We start from the raw sequence: 24,847 nt of genomic DNA on the forward strand, positions 1-24,847 counted from the left end.
ATGAACGCTGTCAAATCTATATTTTTCAAAACGCGCACATCATCAGCTAATAATTATGAAGCAAACATCTCAATATTTGCGTCTAATTACTTTGCCACTCATGAGTATGGTATAATGAACTGATGTGGTGGAAAATATTTAACTGAAGACCCAAAGATTGTAGGCATGAAGATTTCTAAAGTAAACGCATTAAATAAATGAAAAAAAGAAAGATTGTATAGCAACTATATACATAAACGCAATATTTCACCGACAAAAAATAATAAAAAAAATTAAACAAATTACATAGCCAACAAGTTTTGTTGAATCTTCATAAAAAAATTGTGTGGACAGGATCAAACTTCTCAGCAAAGTTTGTAACGAGTCTGCGAACATTACGTCATAGTTACAAATTTCAATTATGGAATGATTATCCAACTAGATATAAAAAGGGTTTTAGCTACCTACTACGATATTACCGATACCCGAGATCTTTAACAGTGCATTTCTTAAGTTAAGATGGCAGTGAACGGCCGCATCTCCATATAAACGTACTCTCTATTTGTGCCATTTTCAACCAAAAGGGTACTTATTGACGCTTGTCAGTAAGGCGCTATATCCATATAGCTTCAATTAGAAATCGACAATTAGAATGCGGTACCTTTTGGTTGAAAACGTCACATTTTCCGCCCTGGATGTTGACATTTATTGTCTGGAGAGACGTAGTACCAATTAATTACATAAATACCTTAGCGAACTCAGCGCCGTCGGTTGGAGAGAAACGGCTTTGAACAGAAACATGGCAGTCTTTAGTGATGGAGGCTATGATCGACTTCAGGGTGTCTAGCCAAGATACCAAATCGTTTGCGCCGTAGCGAACGATACGCAAAAGTCTCTCAGTTAAACTAATACGAAAGAGTGATAGAGGGAGAATACCTTTTCTCGAATTTAAACTATCGTGAGACATATTAACTTAACTAATTTAGCGGTTTCACTCACGTATTTTTAGTCACTCGCGCGATATGTTTCGGAGAGCCTAGGTCTCCATATTCAAGCACTATTAACAGTGCCTGAGTGAGTAGCGGTCACGACGGCGAGCGGGTACGTGACGCCATGTGACGCCCATCCGTCGTGACCGCTACTCACTCAGGCACTGTTAGTGCTTGAAAATGGAGACCTAGGCTCTCCGAAACATGTCGCGCGAGTGACTAAAAATACGTGACTGAAACCTTTTCTCTTAATTCGTACCTCTACTACTCATTGACCAGTAAGTATTTTCGTGATATTATTATTTTCGCATTCGGAACCTTCATGACAAATCAGATCACGCTTAGCCTCTCCAACTCGCAGCGCAACTTTTGATTCATTGGATGTTTCGACGTTGTTTTCATTTCACTCGTAAGTAATGTTTCGTAGATCAACTAAAAACACAAGCAGAAAAAGAAAAACGAGAATATCGCGTAGTCAGACCAAGCAAGAAAAAAAAATTGACAACTAAAACTGTCTCAGACAGACACAAGATTATGTTTTAAAGTAAAAAGGTGTACTGAGATGACAGCTGTCATGAGCACTAAAATACAATGAAATAAAACGAAGCCCGGTTTTTTTATCTTGTTCATTTGGCCCTTGACTTTCAAACGAATAAAATTAAATTACACAGGTACTCACTTCTTAAGTATTTTTATTAGCCTCTTTTATTACCACTGATCTTTTTTTAACTAATTTCAAAGAAATATATTTTAAATTTGTTTAAATATTGGTTATTTTTAACTTAAACAAGTTTGGGAACAAATCAAATTATTTTATTAAATATTTTGATTTGTGTTTTTTAAGTAGTCACACTACATCTATTACAGTTTTTTTTTTAACTTATTTTAGCTTTTGTTTCCTCAAACACGGTTAAACCAACTCGTGTTCTTTTTAAGAGTTTACTTCCCAGGTAGCAAAATGACGTCAAATGACGTCAGCGACGTCATAATGACGTAATAATGCCGTCATTATGACGTCGCTGACGTCATTTGACGTCATTTTGCTACCTGGGTTCACAGTCGACCCAAGTGTCATCACGTCAGTGTATGAAGAAGGGGTATAATTATATACTGAAATAGATATACGGTTCCACAATTACCTCTGACCCAATTAGCGTAACCAAGGGAGTCCCCCAAGGCTCAATCCTTGGCCCTATTCTGTTTATTTTATACTCAGCCGACATTGGCTCACGCATCACGCACTGTAAGTACCATGTCTATGCAGATGATGTTCAAGTGTACATTTCATGCAAGCCATCTGATATTGATGACGCTATAGCTAAACTCAACACTGATCTTAGTAATATAGCATCATGGGCTTCAGATAACTGCCTGCTACTTAACCCGAACAAAACGAAATATCTAGTCTTTGGAAGTAAACACCTGTTGGCTGGTATCACACCAACTATGAAAGTCACGCTATTAGACGAGCCGATCGAGCAAGTTTATGAGGCTCGGAACCTGGGTCTCTTGATGGATAATGGCCTTCGTTTTGAGAAGCATACTGCTGATGTAGTAAGGAGCTGCTTTTACAAGCTAAAAGTGTTGTACAAAGTTAGACCTTTCATTAATGAAATACTGCGTGTTAGGTTAGTAGAGTCACTTATTTTGTCAAAATTAAATTATGTGGATGCGGTATTTGGACCACGACTTCTTTGTAAAACCAAAAGACTTATACAACGTGTCCAAAACGCCTGTGCTCGCTTTTGTTTCTGCATTCCATTGCGGGGCCACGTATCACCATTCCTTAATCAGCACAATATCCTAAAAATGCACCACCGCCGTAAGCTGCACCTTGCTTCTTTACTCTTTGGAGTAATAAACTGTCAGACTCCTATTTATTTGTATGAGAAGCTTTCCATATCTGAGTCACGCTGGGGTCGGCGGTCTGCAACTCAACTTCTAACTCCTAGACACACATCAGCAGCCTTCAGAGGCAGTTTTCGTTACGCAGCCACTAGGTGTTGGAACAACATCCCACCTCCTATCAGAAACCTGCAAAGCATTCATAGTTTTAAAACAATTTTAAAAAAGTTTATGCTTAAACATCAATTTAACGAGGAATGCCTCAAACTTGAGACAAGCTACATTTAGATTCAATATAGATTATTATATTTACATAAGTGTATTAAGTATGTACTTACTGCCTTTTTTGTCCCTTCCGCAACCGCCACTCACTCTCATTTTTATTATTTAACGAATTGTTGTTTATTTTTATTTTTGCATCTTGTTTGTTTTAATTAATCTTGACGTGTCTTTTATTATTTGTTTTATACTGTGTTAGTATTCTTAGAACTGCACTAGTTCATGGCCCCGACGGAAGATCAGCGCTAGCCCAGCCAGGCTAGCACCATGCTGAGTCGGGACCATTTCGTGGCTTATATTATTTATGTTGTTTTTCCTATGTACGTGTTTTCCTCTTTTTTGCCACGAATAAACGCTATCTATATCTATATCTATATCATACACTAAAGAAAAAGTGACCAAGTCCACGTGTACTTGGTCACTTTTTCTTTAGTGTATAATATCTATTTCAGTTTATAATTTATATATAGTAGTGAGCTAGTGAGACTATAAAATGATATATAGGTATATTACATAAAAATAATTTGATTTGTTCCCTAGTTGGAAAGGGGTCTAATCTTGTAGAAATCGAGGTAACTCTTCAAAATAAAATGATTTAAGCCACCTACAGTGCTTTAGAATTATTTTTAATTTCGCAAAGCCTTGTTCAAGTTACTGGAATCCTCATGAGGGCATTTTTGTGATTAATAAGCTAGAATCAAATTAATGAGTTAATTAAAAATAAACATGGAAAATGCGGAAAATTCATAGGTTTCTCCTGTGATCCGAATCCAAGACCTTAATAGTCACACGCTTACTTATTTCACTTTGGCAAACCAGTGGAAGCGTGCTGGGCCCATAACCTGTTAGATCCGGGCGTAAAAGGAAACTATGAGAAGTCCATGTGATGATATATATTGTCAAAGAAAACAAGCACTGATACAAATTTAGACTATTCAGCAACAAAGTCGAAAAGAATGTGGCGGCATCACGCACGCGAACAAAAGCTGTATATTATTCAAACTTGTTCCACGCGCGTTTATGCAGTTACCTATAAGACAAGATTCTTTTAGTTTACGAAGACACATTCTAACATTGGTTTTGTGAAAAGAAACAAGATTTTATTGATAAATATGTCAGAACTTTTTTAACCCCTCCGAAACTTTTAAATCCCAAATACATCCCTAAGTCGTTTACCGTCCCGACGTCTGAAAAAAAGACAAATCGCGTGATAAATTATAAATTATAATGAACGTCACACGGCTGCTATTCATAAAGCTGTATCGTAGACTAGTTTAAATGTAAATTAATTTTTAACAAGCAGAAACGTCTGCGATCGATGCTATTAAGCTTAGAATAAATTAAAAGTGGAAAAATTACTCACTTGGGTGAGACTTGAACTTGATTTTTGAGACTTGATTTTTCCACTTTTAATTTATTCTAAGCTTAATAGCATCGATCGCAGACGTTTCTGCTTGTTAAAAATTAATCTAGAATGGGTAGCACATCGTAACTGGTGAATTTCCAATATGACTTGGAACTCCGGTGGCCGTTTAAGAAGTGTAACACTCTTACGGTAGATGTCGCTAGGGTCCCCTAGACCCATATAGTGGGAAGATTTGCTGACTATGGATGAGGTCTTGGTGGCTCAGTTGGCAGAGCGCTGGAGTATCTATCCAGAGGCCGTGAGTTCAAGTCTCACCCAAGGCAGTAATTTTTCCACTTTTAATTTATTCTAAGCTTAATAGTTTAAATGTAGCCTCCTATTAACGCTCACGTTACTAGATACGTCTTTATCCATAAAGGAACAATGTGTTCCGGATATTTGGGAGGCGCGCACGGAGCCAGCCAACTCGCAGTTTTGACACTAATTAGACGTAAGGAGTACCGAGCGGATACTGCCCTTGCTTGTGTCATGGGACGCATCAGAGGCAGCACACGAAAGGGATTGAGAGTTGATGGAGTTTGAAATGAACGGGTGAAAGCGATGGTCTGATACTGGGCTAAGGGCTACAACACGGGAGGCCCGCAAAAAACGGTATGTAATTTTATTTGCTGCAGACGGCGCCTCTAGATTTGTCTTCCACAAGAAGCGACAATAGATATGTTATAAAAAATTTAATGGAAATAATACGATGTAAAGTTATCTTTTCACCTCAACTTGCACATTACACTCGGATCGCGATAGCAGCGTTGTTCGTGCAGCGTTTCAGGAGCAGCAGCAGCAGCAAATAATAGTTGTTGTTACTATCAACTTCCTTGACAAAAAGAGTGACGGAATTATTTGCTCAAATCGCAAACTGCAATAAGGCAATGTCACCCATCCAATTCACTAAGGACATCGCCCCTTTTCAACTGCTGCAATGTTGCAACAGTGACACTACAATAGCATTCGCAACACGAAACCTTAAGGGTTCAAGTTATTCTGGACTATATCGAAACCAGTAAATACCTGTTTAATAAAGAACGGACCGACCTACATCAGGGATGACAAAATGCCCTTAAATTAAATTAATAGTCAGCCTCCCGGGATTATCCCTGTTTACAAAACAACCCTTATGCTGATTTAAAAATATACGAATGCCGAGCATAAAATACCTAAAAAAAGGTTTGAAATTCTTTTCAACAAGTACCTACTTGTCAATTCAAGTTTTTATGCGCAGAATAAAATTGTGATGAATTTCTAACGACATTCTAAGCCACCGTAAAATTCATGGCGCTTACGCGTTTAGTTCGCGAGATTGTCGCTCCGCTTCTATGGTTTGATGCCAAAACGGCAGCAACTGATGGCGTAAAATACTGGTTCTCTGTGTCGGTTCTATACGTTAGTAATAATAGTTTAATGTAGAGGACCTGCTGAATTGCGCATTATGTCAACCTTCAACCAAAAATGTCACTTTTGAGTTTTGACACTGAGAGAACAGTATCATATTGGAATGGCATTTAATATCTAAAACTCGAATTGGCCTGTCAGTTGCTCAATAAAGGATTAAATAAAAAAAAACCGGACAAGTGGGAGTCGGCCTCATCAAACGAGGGTTTCGTAGTTGTTATAACGGCAACAGAAATACATCATGTTTTCATGAGATATACAGTCTGGTGACGGACAGACTTATAGTGGAGTGGTAATATAAATAGGGTCCCGTTTTTACCCTTTGGGTACGGAACCCTAAAAAGCAATGAACGATCATTGATAATAACCCTTTCATAATTTTAATCCAATCAATGCTGGAACCGTTAAAAGGGAAAAAAACAAACAAAATGTTTATAAAAAGGTTTCTCGTCCAATTATCCGTGTGCGTTTATGCGGTGCCGTAAAATGGATTTGTTTTATTTTATGAAACCCGCGTGTATAACCTACACACATTACACACGATGTAACACAAATAGAGGGTTTGCAATAATCGAATTTAAACTGTTGTACGCAATACACGGTCGTCGTGAACGCTGCTCGCACTATTAGTGCTTGAGAAAGGAGACCTAGGCTCTCCGAAACATGTCGCGCGAGTGACTAAAACAAGTGAGTCTAAACCGTAAAATGATTTAACAAATAGAGGGGATCCGTTTAAGGGCATATTCGGTGTCGTTTTCTGATTAGGAAAAAGTAGGTTTTTTTTGTGACGAATTTTTTTTATGGGCAGGTCGTTCAAGTCGGCCAACCCTCTATAGTCTATACAAAAGCCAAAAATTTTTTGCGTCAACAATATTTTTCTTCTACCTTTTCCTAATCACAACTCGAGACTGAATATGTCCTTAAACGGATCCCTAGATTTTTTTATACGTCCTGTGTAAGTATATGTAGGTTTGCCTATTGTTTTATCTAACAGCTATAAGCTATTTGCAGAGGTTTAGTAATCTGGAGGCCTATTCTAATAAAATGTTATAGATATGATCTTGTTATGATACGACATTGAAACGAATCACAGCTCATCTCACGCGTACTAACAAGTGCAAGAGAAATGCTTTGACATGACAGCGCAGCGTTAGCGATTGACAAGTTCGATGAAAACAAGATCAAAGCCTTAACGGATTGTTCAATCAGAATCGGCCTCTTTTGCTTATAATAAATTTCTATTACAATTTACTTACCCTTCGAACTCAAGCTTATAGAAACAAAACATTATAAAAACTATACGCCCCTTTACATGCAGTACACGCTAATAACACATTATGTTATGAATTTGATCTGGATTTGTTTCGGATATGATCTGATACACACTCAAATTCAGATCAAAGTAATAACCTGTTATAACACTCAGAATATGCCTCCGGCACTTTGCCGTGTCTCTGTGCATGTGTCAATCCATCAACAATAATTTTTCATCCACTCGTGCCTGAGGAAGGATTCCCAAAGAATCCGAAACATGTCGCCAAAAGCGACTAAAAATAATAGTGAGTGAAACCGTACTGATCTAAATATTTTGAATTTTTCATCCATTAATTATTGTTCTTTTATCAATTATATTTAATAGCACCTAGCCCATTTACAATTTTATACCTTTTTGGACGAAACATTACACACGTTCGTATCCCAGCCAGAGTTTCAGCTATCAATAAAAGTTCGTTGACGAACGTAACAGCCGGCTCAAAAAGAGGAATGCAAACTTTACGCGCGCCTGCAAATTGGTGATGTCAACGCGCCCGGGGCAAGCCTGCGATTGGTTATTTATTAGGGTTCCGTGTTTTTTACATTTATCAATAAAAATACTAATTTATACTTAATTTACAGGCCAATTCTAAACTACACTGATATCAGACTGACATCTAACTGATGTCATTATTATTGAAGCGGGCGAGACGCACGATAAATAAATAATAAGATTTTAATATCATTTTAATGTCAGTGTACGTTAACAACAACAACTTACACCAAAAACGTCAATTTGGACACTGCACTGACAGACCAGTATCAAATTGGAATGAGATCCAATAACTAAAACTAGAATTGGCATAATATTTGGATAAGTACGGTTTCACTCACTATTATTTTTAGTCGCTTTTGGCGACATGTTTCGGATTCTTCGGGAATCCTTCCTCAGGCACGAGTGTCCGCTGCGGTTGTACGTCGTGCACTGCTAATAATAATAATAGTGAGTGAAACCGTACTGATATAAATATTTTGAAATATGTCTCACGATAGTTTAATTTCGATTAGAATTGGCATGTTAGTATAAATTATGTCGGTCAGGTCTCTTAATGAAATGATCTTTTTGACTTTTCCTGCAGCAATGCATTCGGCAGCATTACTGCTGCAGCAGTATTGCAGTACTGCTACTTGCGGCAGCAATGCAGTCGGCAGCAATAGCGCGCCGCATTACGAACGCTACCTGTAACGCAGTGTACTACGTAGGCGAACTTCACGTGAACGCGAAGCGAACCGATGCGGCGCGGGTAAATCAATCCTTTGATACCTATTACAAGTGTCATACGTGGGCGATCTCGTTGCGAACGCGAACGCTGTGGGCCCGTTGTTGTTCGCTTACGTAATAGGCCGCGGGCCAGGAACAGATTTCCATGACCAATCGCTTCCCGGGCGAAAACTCGTATAGTGGTTAACGGCTATGTATGATGAACCCTCGTGAACGTCAGCTGCCGCTCCGTTGGTGGGTTGAGGAATGACGCAGCCGTTGCCATTCCGTACGGAAACTATTATGGAAAAGTTCAGGAAAGAGATAAGTAAGTACCTACTGCTCGAGTAAAATTCTCGCTTTGCGATAGTTTCGATTCAAACAGGGATCCCTAACATGGGACGCGGCTGCACAAAAAGTCACAATTTGAGTGATGTACCGACGTAGCGGATGTACTACGTTTTTCGATGCTTTTGTATACGTTGAGGTTTTACAGAGTAGGTATATTGGTGTTAATATGACCAATATAATTATTAAAAATAAAATAAAAATGCTGGTTCTAACTAATACATGTAGGTAAATATTTAAGTCTTGCCAAAGCCACTACATAATTAAAAAATGTACGCAATGCATTTTTAAAATTCCAAACAAAATGTGATTGAGATTTAGATGTGATGACTTTCCCAATTCATAAATAGGTAAGTAGGACCTACCTAAGTAAATATCAGAGTATCATGTACATACGAATCGGTCGAGTCGGACTTGCGCACCGAGGGTTCCGTACTTTTTAGTATTTGTTGTTATAGCGGCAACAGAAATACATCATTTCTGTGAAAATTTCAACTGTCTAGCTATCACGATTCATGAGATACAGCCTGGTGACAGACAGACAAACGGACAGACGGACAGACGGACAGCGGAGTCTTAGTAATAGGGTCCCGTTTTTACCCTTTGGGTACGGAACCCTAAAAACAGAAATATTTTATTCGTAAGACACAAGAATAAAAAAAATATACAAAACAGAAAAACAAAAAAGGAGAAAGTGCCAAGAAATGGTCTCATCACAGCACGATGTTGGCGACTTAAAATGCTGATGCTGGTTTTCCGATGAGACCATCCGGTCCGGTTAATTCCATCCCCATCGTCCATGCATTGTCAAATTAGTTCATCATCATCATCATCATGTCAGCCGATAGACGTCCACTGCTGGACATAGGCCTCCCCAAGGCTCGCCACTCCGACCGATCCTGTGCCTCTCGCATCCACCGAATTCCCGCAAATTAGTTCAATCTTATATAATTCCAAATACGGTATACAATTAAATAACTTTTCGAATGTCTCATACAATTTTTATATGTACGTGGGTAGTGACCCTGCCTGTGAAGCCGATGGTCCTGGGTTCGAATCCCGGTAAGGGTATTTATTTGTGTGATGAGTACAGATATTAAATTTGTTCCTGAGTCATGGATGTTTTCTATGTATTTGTATAAGTATTATATATATCGTGGTTAAGTACCCACAACACAAGCCTTCTTGAGCTTACCGTGGGACTTAGTCAATTTGTGTAAGAATGTTCCCTATAATATTTATTTGTTTAATATTTATTTATTTATTTAAAACAGTACAGATAATGATGATGTCGTAATTTCACTCAAAAAGAAACACTTTGCCTTTCAATATGACTTATTTGTTTTGTCATGATCCAATTTAACTCCCACAAAAGAACCAAACATTATTTTCTCCCCAAAAGACCTAACTTATTTACTTTAGCTCCGTCGTAATAATAATTATTATTACATCTTCATTTCCAATGTAGAAAGTTAATGCGCAATAATTTATTGCCAAATGGACTGGTAGCGAAATTGGCATTGTCAACTGAGAGGACAATAAAAAAGAAATAAAAAGTATTAATCACATTCTAATGTAAGTCCTTTCCTATTCGCAAATAAAATACGAGCTTCCGTAACGAACGGTTCACAGGGTAGGACGAAACAGCTGCTTCAAAATGTACATATATCCACAGGATTTTTTCGTTATATTACCCGCTCCGGCTTCGCACGGGTGCAATAGGATGTATTATATATATAAACCTTCCTCTTGAATCTATCTATTATATAAAAGAAAACCCCATCATAATCCGTTGCGTAGTTTTACAGATCTAAGCATACATAGGGACAGACAGACAGCAGGAAGCGACTTTGTTTTATACTAAATTGGCCCCCAAATATCTACTTTTATTAGAATTTAAACAGTTGTTAGCTGTGAGTCAATCTATCATACCTGCTTTCAGGGTTCCGTACCCAAAGGGTAAAAACGGGACCCTATTACTAAGACTCCACTGCCCGTCTGTCCGTCTGTCTGTCTGTCACCAGGCTGTATCTCATGAACCGTGATAGCTAGAGAGTTGAAATTTTCACAGATGGTGTATTCCTGTTGCCGCTATAACAACAAATACTAAAAAGTACGGAACCCTCGGTGGGCGAGTCCGACTCGCACTTGTCCGGTTTTTTTATTATAATATTAAAGACTGTAACATGGCTAACCCCCAAATATCCACTTTTATTCGAATTTAAACAACTGTGAGCTGTGTCAATCTATCATACCTGTTTTTAGGGTTCCGTGCCCAAAGGGTAAACGGGACCCTATTACTATGACTCCACTGTCCGTCTGTCACCAAGCTTTATCTCATGAACCGTGATAGCTAATAGACATGAACGTGAGAGCCTGGTGACAGGCAGACGGACAGCGGAGTCTTAGTAATAGGGTCCCGGTTTTACCCTTTGCGTACGTAACCAAAAAAATGTGATGGTACGGTCAGCAATACTATAAGCTTTTAGCACTTTTGCGTACAAATTTATATGCTTTTTGCTACAGCTGACTGTGCAAATAAAAAAAAATTGCAAATTAGTCAGCCAACAATATATTTTTTGCAAATAGGCAAATATAATGACAACCGCAACTATATAGTGTTACCAACAACATTTTTATAGCAAAAGGAGGGCAGTCAAGCTTTTCCTTTTTTCATTTAAGATTATTAACACATTAACAATTCTGATAAAATCCATTAAATCCATTAAGTTCAGTTATCAACAATATACTTTGCGCCCAGGCAACGAATAAGTAGGGGTTACACGCTGAAAAGTTCAACGGGTCATACCGATGTTGACTTGTGACATTTATTTTCCTGAAGCTACGAGCACAAATTTCTTAACTTTAACTTAACAAAATAAGGCCTACTTTACCATCCGAGACAAAGTGAAGTCAAAATGTCTTTTGCAAATGACTTAAAAATTAAAGTCCGTGGCTTTTTGTGCAGCTGAGTTAAAGTGATGTATCTGTTTCACTATGTATTTGAGCCATTCAGTGTTTATAGAGGTCCTCGGGCGGTATTTCACGGCACATAAACAAGGCCGTACGGAACCGCGCGCGGCCATATTTCCACGACGTGGAACAACTCTTTGTTTTATTTCTACAAAGGCCCACATAGTCACAAAACGCCAATCTATTGTCTAAATCAAAATCGAATTTTTAATACAGTTGCTCAAAAAGTGGTACTTTTTGTGGCTGCGTAGCGTGCGAGAAGCTCAATTTCTCGAACTAGTGCTTTTTACTTTTTAGTTCCAAACTATACTTTCGAAACGCAGTTAAAATTGAATTTAGCGCGGAGCAGGTACCAGGGCCTCATGAGTTATGAGGAGGTGTCGTTGACCAACCCGCGCCGGGCCCGCGGCGGCCGCGGCCGGGGCGCGCACGAGTATGAAGGTATCGCGGGCTGCGGCAGCTCAAGTATCGCGGGCTGTATAGGTACTTTTGGTTTTGGTTTGGTTTGGTGGTATGATTCTACTAATGATATATTAATTTATTATTTTTTCGCAATTGTATTAAAAAACGTCGTTTACAACACGTGTGAAATGTACTATTAAAACGTCATTATCCTCGCGTACTCCTCATCCTCTTGACGTACCTCGTCGAAACCATTTTTCAGCCCGAATTCTTATAAATAAAATCATTTATTTCAAGCTTTCGCTCGTATCACATTGACATTTGTATTTAAGCTTTCCCTTATTTATTTTTTACATTGTGTTTACTAGTCCATCTACTGGGCCTTACTGAAAATCAGCGTCGCGGAGTGTGCCATGTTGGCTCACACCGCGACACCAAGCTGAGTAAAGACCATTTAGCGCAACCTCATTCTGTTTAATTATTTCTAGTTTTAGTCTTGTTATGCTGTTGCTAATAAATGCTTTTTCTTTCTTTCTTCTTTCTTTTTTACATATTATTTACATTAAGTATTCAGACGAAATTGGACACAGATAAGTTGAAATAATACAATTTAAATAGAATACTTTGTGCTTCCTCGCACAACGTATCAGCTTTGCGATACAGCCAGGAAATGCCGCCAGCATCCTAGGTACAATGCCTCAAGGACCTATTTTAGATTTAAGCTAGTTATTAATTTCGTTTATGTAGTACAACTGTATATATAAAATAATAATAATTAAGGTAACATCCTAATGGCAACTGCAGCTGCACTACGGTTGCGACGTTACTGCTGAGGAGTTGATGTCGCCGATCTGTTTTGCAGCAGGGCTTTTTCGGATCACAATACGGCTGCCATATATTTAATTAGCAATCTTGAGACCTTTCTCGAGGGACTTTATCCATGCGAATCCTGTTTCTAACTTTCGCTGGATAGAAAAAACATCACGAACATAGGACAGGATTTTATGATCCTATCCTATCCTATCCTAAAATCCTGTCCTATCTTATCCTATCCTGTTCTATGTTCGTGATGTTTTTTCTATCGAGCGAAAGTTAAAAACAGGATTCGCATGGATAAAGTCCCTCGAGAAAGGTCTACAAATTTTGAAAGTGCATCTTATGATCCTATCCTATCCTATCCTAAGATGCACTTTCAAAATTTGTAGCAATAATTTGTACACTTTTGCACAAAAAAGCTAAATATATGAAAATTGCTTCTAAAAGTCGGCAATATCATGATTGTATTCGTATCAATTACTTTTTAGGGTTCCGTACCCAAAGGGTAAAAACGGGACCCTATTACTAGGACTCCGCTGTCCGTCTGTCCGTCTGTCACTCTGTCCGTCGGTCCGTCTGTCCGTCTGTCCGTCGGTCCGTCTGTTCGTCTGTCTGTCTGTCTGTCACCAGGCTGTATCTCATGAACCGTGATAGCTAGGCAGTTGAAATTTTAACAGGTGATGTATTTCTGTTGCCGCTATAACAACAAATACTAAAAAGTACGGAACCCTCGGTGCGCGAGTCCGACTCGCACTTTGCCGGTTTTTTATTTAAACATTAAAAAAAAACATGATATCCGCGCTCGCAGGCACGTACTTCCATCTCGATCACGCTTACTTAGTGAGAGTGAGAGAAGAACACGAACTCACTTAGCCCTGAGCGGCGTTCGTCATATTACTTCCGCGATCATGACATTCCATTCATCACTCATTTTATTAAGAAAATTTACAGATAGGTGCAGCGACCGCGTCGAGGCCGCAGCAATAGGGGAGAGCGAGGTGAGTTGTGACAGAGGAGAGTTGAGACATCGTCGATTTTTTGGAGTCTATTACCTAATAACGCGACGTTTTGACAATTTCCAGTGACTCATGGTACGGGTACAGGTGGGACCGGACCCTTAGGTAGCGGAAATTAATTTTACACATGTCAGTAGGTGTTCCAAAGGAAAAATTTAAATTTCTACATAAACTGTACTTATTAATTAGGCAGGCTTCGTTAATTATCAAAAACATTGCAAACGACATGTTAATTTTTAACAAAATACCGCATGCTGGTAACTGAAATCCAGCCACAAATAACCGGGGGCATTCAATCCAGTGGCTTTAGTTAATCAAAAAGACTGTAGCAGTATTATGCTCGTTGTATCGCCGACCGCACTCGGTGTTCATCATTAAAACTAGATTAAACCGTATCCAAATCGCATTCTTTTGCGCCTATTTGTATGAAACTTCTATAATTTAACATTGTAATAGGTAACTTATGCACAAATAATTTATAACTTTCTGTGTGTACCCCGTGTGGTTGTATGTACGAGTAAGCAACCTGCCCGTGCATACATATACATGGATGAATGAATATAGATACACTTCAAGTTACTGATAAGTTTGTTAATTAATGATAACTTTGTTCTCCGCTTACTGCTCCTACACTAGCTACTTTAGATTAGAAATTATTTAATTAAGGTAGGGCACTCAAGGTCTATTAACACATTGCTTATTATTACATCATTTTTGTATATGACTGTTTGTTGCCTAAATAAATAAAAAAAAAAAAAAAGAAATGAAATTAGTTTTTTCCAAGAACTAAGCTGAGCCGGCTGTACTTTTCTTTCCACAGTCATATCCTACTACGAGTACAGTAAAAACCACCCAAAAGCTTCCAACTTCAACAGAAGGTCGAATATCTTCGTTCAGGTGCGAGTGATTTTTATATAGGCAGGCGTGAGTCACTCCGCGATTTCGTCGTGTCGTTACAAGTACATGCGGCCCACACCAATTTTGGTGTCTAGCCATAGTAATTGCCGCGCACCGCTAAGGAATGGACGCCTGCTCGCGCTTGCGCCACCTTGCGGTCACATCTGTCGTAATATACGCGTTTTGTTAGAGAGTGAAACTTCTGTACCTAGTACTACTATTTATTCTGTTGATATAGGTACATAGATACTTACAGAAGAAAAAAGTCAAACATAACCAAAACATCCCGCTTCGTAGGAACACTACCGGCTAGGTTAGGAGGCCGTGAATGTAGGCATTACAATAAGCTCTCCAACGACAAAATGTCATAATCTGACTTGTAGAAATTTATAGCGGCATTTGAACTCTAAATTTGTTGTTGATTTGTTATTACTTGCAGCACAACTCAATCGCGATATGTACCTAAGCGGGAAGCGAGTTTGACTCTTCCTCTTAAGGACTAGACTCAATACTTGACTCCAGTTGTTGTTATTGTTGTCCTAAGTCACCCCAGTGGTGCAGAGGGCATCCACAAGCATGTGCCTATCCTCAGCGACCCTTCTGGCCTCGCTCCAAATCAGTCCGACCGGTTGTAGGTCACTCTCGACAGGCCGTCGCCAAAAGTGTACACGCCCGGAACCACGGCTTCCATCCGGCGGTTTCCAACCGAAAGCCATTGGTTCCGTTATTCGTTTTCTCTCTTCGAATAGTATGTCCTATTTATCCATTTCCGTGAACCGTTAGACTCAAGTTAGGTACTACAAATACGCCGAAACTTCTTCTAATCTTCATACGGAATTAATTATTGTGTAGGAATTCTAGTACTTTCTACAAATAATCAAAGATTTTTACAGCAAACTACGTTATTTCAATAGGGGATATTGCAATGTTCTGCCACCAGAGTGCACCACTAGCCTTTTTAGTAAACCATTAGAGTAACTTATACATACTGTACCTTTAACAGGTTTATGACAAGTTTTCAGAGATAATGAAATATGATATTGATGCATCAAGGCGGTTTGTTTACAGAGGATCAGAGGATCTACCGGGAAACGCGAATCTGAAACTTCGCTATCTGCCTCTTTATCGCTTGAGTTGGCAAGAGTGACAGAGATGTTAGATAACGAATTTTCGATTTTCTTGTTTCGCGATTGACCCTCAGATTGTGGTAGTGGCGCCACCACGCAGAGTTTCGCGTAATGTTCCATATTCCATTTTTGTGTCTTTCTCAGGACTCAAATTTTTCATTTCATTTTTTTTTTTCATTTTATTTCATTTATTTATTGCAATCATGTTCATTTCATACAGGTGGTAAATAAAATATAGTCGGTACATGATACCCTGTTAGGGCACAGCAAAATTCTCTTAAAAACTAAATTAACAAAACAATTTTTTTATTTTTATTTTATAAGTTACATACATATTACATTCTAATAGAAAATGACATAATTACTAAGATATTAATTATTCATTCTATATTGTTTCGTTATTCGTTTATATTATTATCATTTAAATATTCGTTCAATGTGTAATAACATTTTTTGATTAAAAAAGGTTAATTAATTTAAACTCCTATACGTTACGCTCAAAAATGTAAAAAAGGACTAATATTATTTTAGCAAACCATATCTAGCCAAATTCATAACGGTCAAAGGCTCTGGGCCTTTGAGTTTCTCCAGGAAATATGTACTCTTGTGTATTTGTGTAATACTACAGTTTTCTACTGTTCCCTCGTTACCCGTGCCTTGCCAATTGCCCACATTCGTTGCTTCACCAGTTCCGCTTTTTGGCAGTTTTGCATCGTCAAATTAGAATCGCAAAAAATACCCCTTTCAGGACAGACGTGTATGCAAATATTGCAATGCTCCTATAGTGGCGTTACTAACGAATAGGAAATAATTTCGAACTAAGGCAATGGCAAAATTAATGTTTTACGATTACGTAATGCATTTGTGACGTTTTCAACCAAAAGGTAGGTTGAAGCTATATGGAAAAAGCGGCTTATTGACAACCGACAATAAGTACCCTCTTGGTTGAAAATGGCACATTTTTCTGACTCACAAAATAAACAAACAAATATACATACATGAAATAAAACTATGAAAAACGGATTATATCGCGTATATTGAATTTATAATACATCCCGACGTTTCGAATTCTTTACACCCGAACTTTTTTTTATTTGTCACCCGTTGACCACGAACGCTGTAAAGAGTTCGAAACGTCGGGATGTATTAAATAAATTCAATATACGCGATATAATCCGTTTTTCATAGTTTTATTTCATGAGTAACTATCGCGGTAACCGAAGACAATATTAAATATACATACAATAAATAAACCTACAAAACAAAATATACAGACAACACACAGGATTACAGGAAATATAATATTAGGTAGATTATAGTTCAGATCTAGACTATACGTTTAAAAACTTAGAGGATATAACCAACGGAGACGCCGTCTGTAATTTGCTGTACAAAAAAGTGCCAATTTTTGCGGGGAAGGGGAACGTCAAATGTATACGTAACGACAAAATCGCCATGTCAGATAAACGTCAGTCCGTACATTGTGTATGACCATTGGCCGACTATTTTCGACAGAGGGGAACGCCTGTTAATTGCTCCGTTTTGTTATATCCTCTAAGTCTATAAATATGTGCACATTATATAGTCCGACAAGAAATTGTAGTAAATAATTGATCGCGCCGGGATACCGCCGTTTAGCTAAAATATTTTTCGCCAAATTTCACTTCCCAACAAACTTATGGCATCAGTTTCATTTCCCAAATGAAATTTTAGCAAGTTTTTTACTTCTCAACCATTTCATTTCCCAACCCCATACTTGCGAAATGAAAATGACGTACTAGGTTGGGTTAGGTTAGGTTGGATTAGGGCGATGGCCATCAGCGTCGTACGCGGGTACCGCACCACCTCATACGATGCGGCGTGCTTATTAGCGGGAACACCTCCTTGGGATCTGGAGGCGGAGGCCCAAGCGTCTCTGTACGAGTGGCGCAGGGACCTCCGGCTCCAGGAGTACCATCCTGCGCCCAGGGAAGTAGAGGCGCAGAGGCTCCTCGTCCGGCAGTCCGGGCGGCGCCGGCGTGGTCACGGTTGCGTACTTAAGAGAACCCGTGGCTACGCCCCATTGGCGGCGCGCAGGCATACCGTTGGTTTGTTAGTGGATAGTGGCGCCTTTTGCCGAGTCCCACATAACCCGCACTTTCTCCCCCGAGGGTGTGGGTATGCATAAAGCATTTTTCCAACGAAAAAAAAAAGGTTAGGTTGGATTATGAAAATTTGCGAAATGAAATTTAGCCAAATGATAATTTGCGTAAAATAGTTTGGGAAGTAATACTTTGGGAAACGATTTTTGGCAATACATTAAACCGATCGCGCCACTTCCTACGTAACTAGTCACATTTTTGACGTAAAATGCTTAAACATGGCAGCAATTTAGTATGGATTTTTTTTAGTTCTTTTTTTAATTTCTACTATTTTATGTCGCTCTATAAGTGTGGGTAAAATCATAAGGATTAATTAATAAATAAATATTACAAGAAATCCTTACACAAATCAAACTATTGCCCCTAAACCCCACTAAGTAAGAAAGCTTGTGTTGTGGATACTCAGAGAACGCTAATAGTACTTTGTAAGACGAGGGGGGGGGGGTGTAAGTGAAATATTGTAAACGAGAGTCTATAGATTCACGACAGCCGCAGGCTTGGGAAAAAGTGCGAAGTGTGATGAAAAATATTGTGCCTACGGCTGTCGCGAAATAATTATTATTTCGCTTGAAATTTAGTTTTTTCTCCGCAAGTGTGATGAAAAATATTGTTCCTGCGACTGTCGTGAATTATTATCGAATACGGTGACATCTCAAACATTCGTCTGGCATACTGTCATTTTTTGACAGGTTAGACATCGAAAACTGTCTGTCATCCGGCATTCAGCCCCGATTGAAATTTGTGAAAAAATATTTTTACTGCTACTAAATTAATCAAATTAAATATTTTTAAACATAAACAAATGAAATAAATTATTAGCGTCAGTATTTTAAAAGTAAAACTCATTTATATAACTATACCCTGACTTTGAACAAGTATTTAACTTATAACCTACTTGGTTTGTATGAATTAGTGACACAAAAAATTGTAACTCCCTAGGGAGCTATAGCTTTTTTTCACAATCCATAACTCCCGAGGGAACAATATAGGCCTTTATGTTTTAGTACACCTGCATGAAATAAGATATTTTTCGAGCAAGAGTAATAAAAATATAATGAATATACCTATACAAATCAAACCTCTCATAAATCAAATGTAATAAATTATCTTTTTTTCGTCATTATTTGCAATATGATCATACTATTATTGCGTAAATGTTAAGCAATATTAAATTTATGACGACTAGATGTTAGCGTAAGAATTTGAAAGAGTCTGAGGTATGAATTATGGCTGTGGCACGAACTTTTTGAATTATTGAACCTAATATCCGTTTTCATGGAAAACTTCTTTTAAGAGTGCGCAGCAAGCTCGGCCAATTTTCACCTTCCCATAAAAACGGAGTTTCGTTCTCATTTTAATACTACGTATCGGATTGTAATGAAACTTTGTACATACAATGACATGTGGTATATCTATTCCTGTAATTAGTTTATATAGCTCCAGTTTATAAAACTAACGAAATAGAGCAAGAACAAATTTCGTATGAAAAATTTAAATCGCTGTATTTTTTTAACTACGGTATTTGAAACTACATAAACTAATTACAGGCATAGATAAACCTTATCCTATTGTAAGTACAAAGTTTCCGAGCAACCTAAGAATAAGAATAAAAATAATTTATTATCTTAACAGAAACATGGTAGAAAATGTTGTCCTGCGTGTCCCAAACTAGGCTGAGCCTGTATCTTGGGACTCACCGAGCCGGTTTTACATAAACATTTTACCCAATGATACATTATTATTATATAATTTAATATTAATTTTACATGTAATTTAATTGTATATGGACATGGTCTGAATTAAAGAATATTCATTTTATTTCATTTCATTATTAGGAAGTATAATAAACAATACAATTTAAATATATCATGAAAATGAAATGTGTGTGTGTGTGTGTGTGTGTGTGTGTGTGTGTGTGTGTGTGTGTGTGTGTGTGTGTGTGTGTGTGTGTGTGTGTGAGTGCGTCTTATATCTTCCTTGTCGTCGAAGCATACCATTTCCTTAACTTATTTAATGTATAGAACTAGCCGTTTCAAAATAAAACTATTTTGGTTGAACTATGTAGCCGAAAATATTGGAAACATAAAATCAAAATAATAGGTGCTCTTAGTTTTTCATCGTGAAAGAAATATTTTACGTTATTCCATTAGAACTGGTAATTTATCAAATTATATTGCGCCTGTGATCATTTTTTATATCTAGACTGAAATATAGCCGATAAATTTTATATATTCATCTAAATTCACTGATGTGTTTTTTTTTAATTATAAATTGTATAATAAATCGTCTTTACGAGAGTACAGTCAGTATCAATAGTATGAAACAACGCGCCAAAAGTATCTGCAACCCTTGATTACTTTCCTTTTTAGGGTTCCGTACCCAAAGGGTAAAAACGGGACCCTATTACTAAGACTCCGCTGTCCGTCTGTCTGTCTGTCTGTCACCAGGCTGTATCTCATGAACCGTGATAGCTAGACAGTTGAAATTTTCACAGATGATGTATTTCTGTTGCCGCTGCTATAACAACAAATACTAAAAACAGAATAATATAAATATTTAACAACAACAAACAAACGTGATTTTTTTGCTGTTTTTTCCGTAATGGTTCGGAACCCTTCGTGCGCGAGTCCGACTCGCACTTGGCCGGTTTTTTTATAATTGATTAAATACAATAAAAAATAAAGGAATAATCTCCATCCTAATCCGGTAAGTACGTGGCACAAATGTCCTCAAAATACCAGCTGCGTTCCCGGTTTGAATTGAATAGCCAATGGTATATACAATGGACCACGTACGAACCAATTTCCAATTTAGAGATATATCTTGAAATTCAAACGTGCTGATACTTGTGCGGACAAGTCTGAGCGTAATGAACGCACGTATCGGTTTGATAGGTTACGTACCATAATTTCTAAAATCAAATATCCTAAGTACGAAATTCCTAAAAGAGAACATTGAAAATCAAAATGTCTAATGTACGAAATTCCTAGATGCATGTCCTAATCAGGCATCGTAAACTGCGAGCGAAATCCATTGAAATGACGTACTTTGACTTGACTAAACCCTAGTACTTCAATGGATTTCGCTCGCAGTTTACGATGCCTGGTCCTAATCACACTACACTACACACACTTACACACACACACTTACGCTTACACACTTTTAATCGAACGATCTTATTTTCAATACTTTGAAAGTCGATATGTCTAGTGCTCAAAATAGCTACGTTCAAAAAGCCTAATGACAATATTTTGAAAGTCAATATGTCTAGTGCTCAAAATAGCTAACCATGGTTCCACCGCCCTATTTCTTTTCAAGAAACATTTCCTTTCACGGGGCTCCTATTTCTGGGCTTTTTGCCCTTCGGGCATCTGAAGCTAAAGATAAAATTTATTTATTTATTTATCATTTATTGCAGACAACATTGGTCCATATACATAATAAGCATAACACAATAAGACAACAGTTGCACTTATAATAAGAATTAAAATAAAATTATGTTAAAATTAATAATAAATAAATCTTGACATTTAAATTTAATAGATTGATCATAATAATGGATACTGGTACTAATAATAATAGATTGATTAAATTCTGATTAAAAATAATACTAAAGGAAGAAATATATAATACTAAAGATAAAGATTCTTTATTTGCAAGAATACTTAATTCTAAAATACAGATGTTGTTTTGTTAAAATATGGTGAGTATTCAGTCGCATAACGACATGCAAATTATCAAAAAAAAAAAAAAAAAATGTTAACCTACCTAATAAACCTCGGTTAATGAATATATGGAAATAACATGTAATATAATAAATTAAATGTAATATTTATTATTTATTAACTAATTAATTTTTCTATTGACGTGTATTTCATTTTATTTTGACGATCATTATTAGATATCTTGCTTAGCCGTATTGACATTGTTTTTCTCATTTTATTTGACATTGTTAAAAATTTAATTAATTAATTAATCGATTGCTTATTCAAATGGTTTTTAAATTGTGTATTGTTTTTGTATAATTATAATCAAATGTTATTTTCCACTTGACGATCATAATATAAATTCGTATAGATTAGTGTAAAAATAATTTATATTGTAATTTAATATTATGAAATAAATAAAAGATAAAAAGATAAAAGATGAACCGACTCGCACTTGGCCGGTTTTTTTATTCGTTCTGCCTATTGAGATATTATTAGTGCAGCAGCCAGCAGAAATTGTCCCAATCGCAAACTGTACCAGGCGAATAAAACTTCGTAAGCGCCGTAAAATTCATGGCGCTTACGCGTTTAGATTTCTATGGTTTGTTGTTACGACAACATTAACACGTTAATCTACTGGTTTTTGTGTGTCGGTTCCATTCATTTATAATAATAGTTAAATGGTTCTTCCGTCCCGGTCCGGATATGAATAACGCTCGACAAATGATGAATTTAATTTAAATTTGGAAATAATTAACGACCCTGATAGGCAATTAAATTGATAATTAAATCGAATTTAATGGGATTTCGCGGTCGGTCGCTAGTTGCTACACAGTTTGTCGGTTTTCGTCGGCACGTGTAAGTATTACTTTCAGCGGAGATTTTAAATAAATTGGAACGTGGTTGCGGTTTAAAAACAGTGGCTCACAGTTTGTACCTATTTTATAAAAACATCGACCACATGAAATAATGACAGGCGAGTCTGGCCTTAATTCAAGTAAGCCATTTGTTTACAGAAAAGGCTTACTTAATTTCGTGAAAACTACATAAGGCTTAGACGCCTTAGAACGCACTGCGGTTTTTTCAAAAGCGGTTCCGCAACCGCAAAAAATTTAACGTACGGCATGCTTTATAAGCGCACGCACTTAAAAGACTGAAACCGCAAGAAATTAGACTAAAACCGCAAGAAATTAGACTGAAACCGCAAGAAAAAAACCGCAGTGCGTTCTAAGCCTAAGCCTAAGATTTAACGTTATGTAAAAGTATTTTGATGAGACAATAATGTACAGAATTACAGATTATTGAACTATTATTACTAACGTATAGAACTTTCACAGAGAACCAGTAGATTGCACTATGAGTTAGTTGTTGTGACAACAAACCATAGAAGCGGAGCGTGTCTCGCGATCTAAACGCGTAAGCGCCATGAAATGTACGGCGCTTACAAAGTTTTGTTCGCCTGCTACAGTTTGCAATTGGGACAATTTCATTGTTTGGTATGGCTGCTGCTCTACTAATAATAACCCAATGGTACAGATGTGATTTTTCCAGGCATAATCAAATGTAGGCATTCCTTTGTGTAGTACATTAAGAGGAAAGGGGACGGCCGTTTCTCCATACAAACGTAGTCCCCATTTTCCTCTTATTTTTATATGATTTAAATATATAATTCGAAAATATCTAACGTAGGGGCATAGCTGTGTTGGATGTTATACAACAAGTTGTGTCAAAATATTTTCAATAATGTTAATATCCCTTCTTCTTCCTTCTTCCTCGCGTTATCCCGGCATTTTACCACGGCTCCTGGGAGCCTGGGGTCCGCTTGACAACTAATCCTAAGAATTGACGTAGGCACTAGTTTTTACGAAAGCGACTGCCATCTGACCTTTCAACCCAGAGGGGGAACTAGGCCTTGTTAGGATCAGTCCGGTTTCCTCTCGATGTTTTCCTTCAACGAAAAGCGACTGGTAAATATCAAATGATATTTCGTACATAAGTTCCGAAAAACTTATAATAAAATCACTCAACTCACTCAATAATGTTAATATCCAGAGAAGAAAATGAGAACTACGTTTGTATGAAAAGGCGATCACTTTCGTCTTAAGAGAACCATTTCTAATTTATTTTAACCCGATTAGTAACTTATTTACAATAGACCGAGTTGAGTGGAACCTATTACTCGACAACGCTTAGTAAATTGATTTTTGTCTTAGAAAAATACTACCGGTTTTCAGACAAGATGCCTCAAAAACAGTGTTTGTGTAATCAAAAATACACGCTGTTACTAAATTAAAAAGGCAATTCAAAACAAATTTTGTGTCAATCTCAATTGTTCTTGTTGTATTTTTTTTTATACTACGTCGGTGGAAAACAAGCATACGGCCCGCCTGATGTTAAGCAGTCTCCGTAGCCTATGTACGCCTGCAACTCCAGAGGAGTTACATGCGCGTTGCCGACCCTAACACTCCTCTCCCTCGTTGAGCTTTGGCAACCTTACTCACCGGCAGGAACACAACACTATGAGTAGGGTTGTTATTTGGCTGCGGCTAATTTTTGTCTTCTATATACCGTAAAATGTGCCTACTTTGCTCATAATTCGAAACTTACTTTAAATATTAAAACTACTTTATATAAATGTGCCGATTTAAAGGAGACCGTATACTATCGTATTGTAAAACTTACTTTTGGGTTGCGATTTAGTTATTATATTTCATTTCATTGTTATAAAAACTATTGGAGCACAAGAAAATTATCCAGCGAGGAGTAAAGTAGACAAATTTTACGGTAATTCACTAAAATACAAAACTTAATTCTATTTCCAACAATGAAAAGCTGTAGAGCCGTAACACTAAAGGTGACTGTCCATTTGTGACTGCCGCTGCACTGCAGTTGCGACGTTACGCGGTCCAGCACTATTGTAGCAGCACGACTGCTGCTGTTGCGGCGTGCAGTTGCGACAGCGTTCGTTGATGGCTTGTCAATGTCAAGTCATATAATGTCA

At 37.5% G+C, this 24,847-nt stretch overlaps 1 long non-coding RNA gene across 1 annotated transcript in view; it reads right to left on the minus strand.

The window, feature by feature from the left end:
* LOC134748929 (uncharacterized) overlaps positions 1–24,378 on the minus strand; it is a 208,244-nt gene extending 183,866 nt beyond the window's left edge. Inside the window, exon 1 of the long non-coding RNA XR_010128445.1 lies at positions 24,312–24,378. This is a non-coding gene — a long non-coding RNA (uncharacterized LOC134748929). The remainder of the gene's footprint in view (positions 1–24,311) is intronic.
* Positions 24,379–24,847: the final 469 nt, after the last annotated feature.

This window comes from Cydia strobilella, chromosome 17 (genome assembly GCF_947568885.1).
Source record: "Cydia strobilella chromosome 17, ilCydStro3.1, whole genome shotgun sequence".
Taxonomy (NCBI): Eukaryota; Metazoa; Arthropoda; class Insecta; order Lepidoptera; family Tortricidae; genus Cydia; species Cydia strobilella.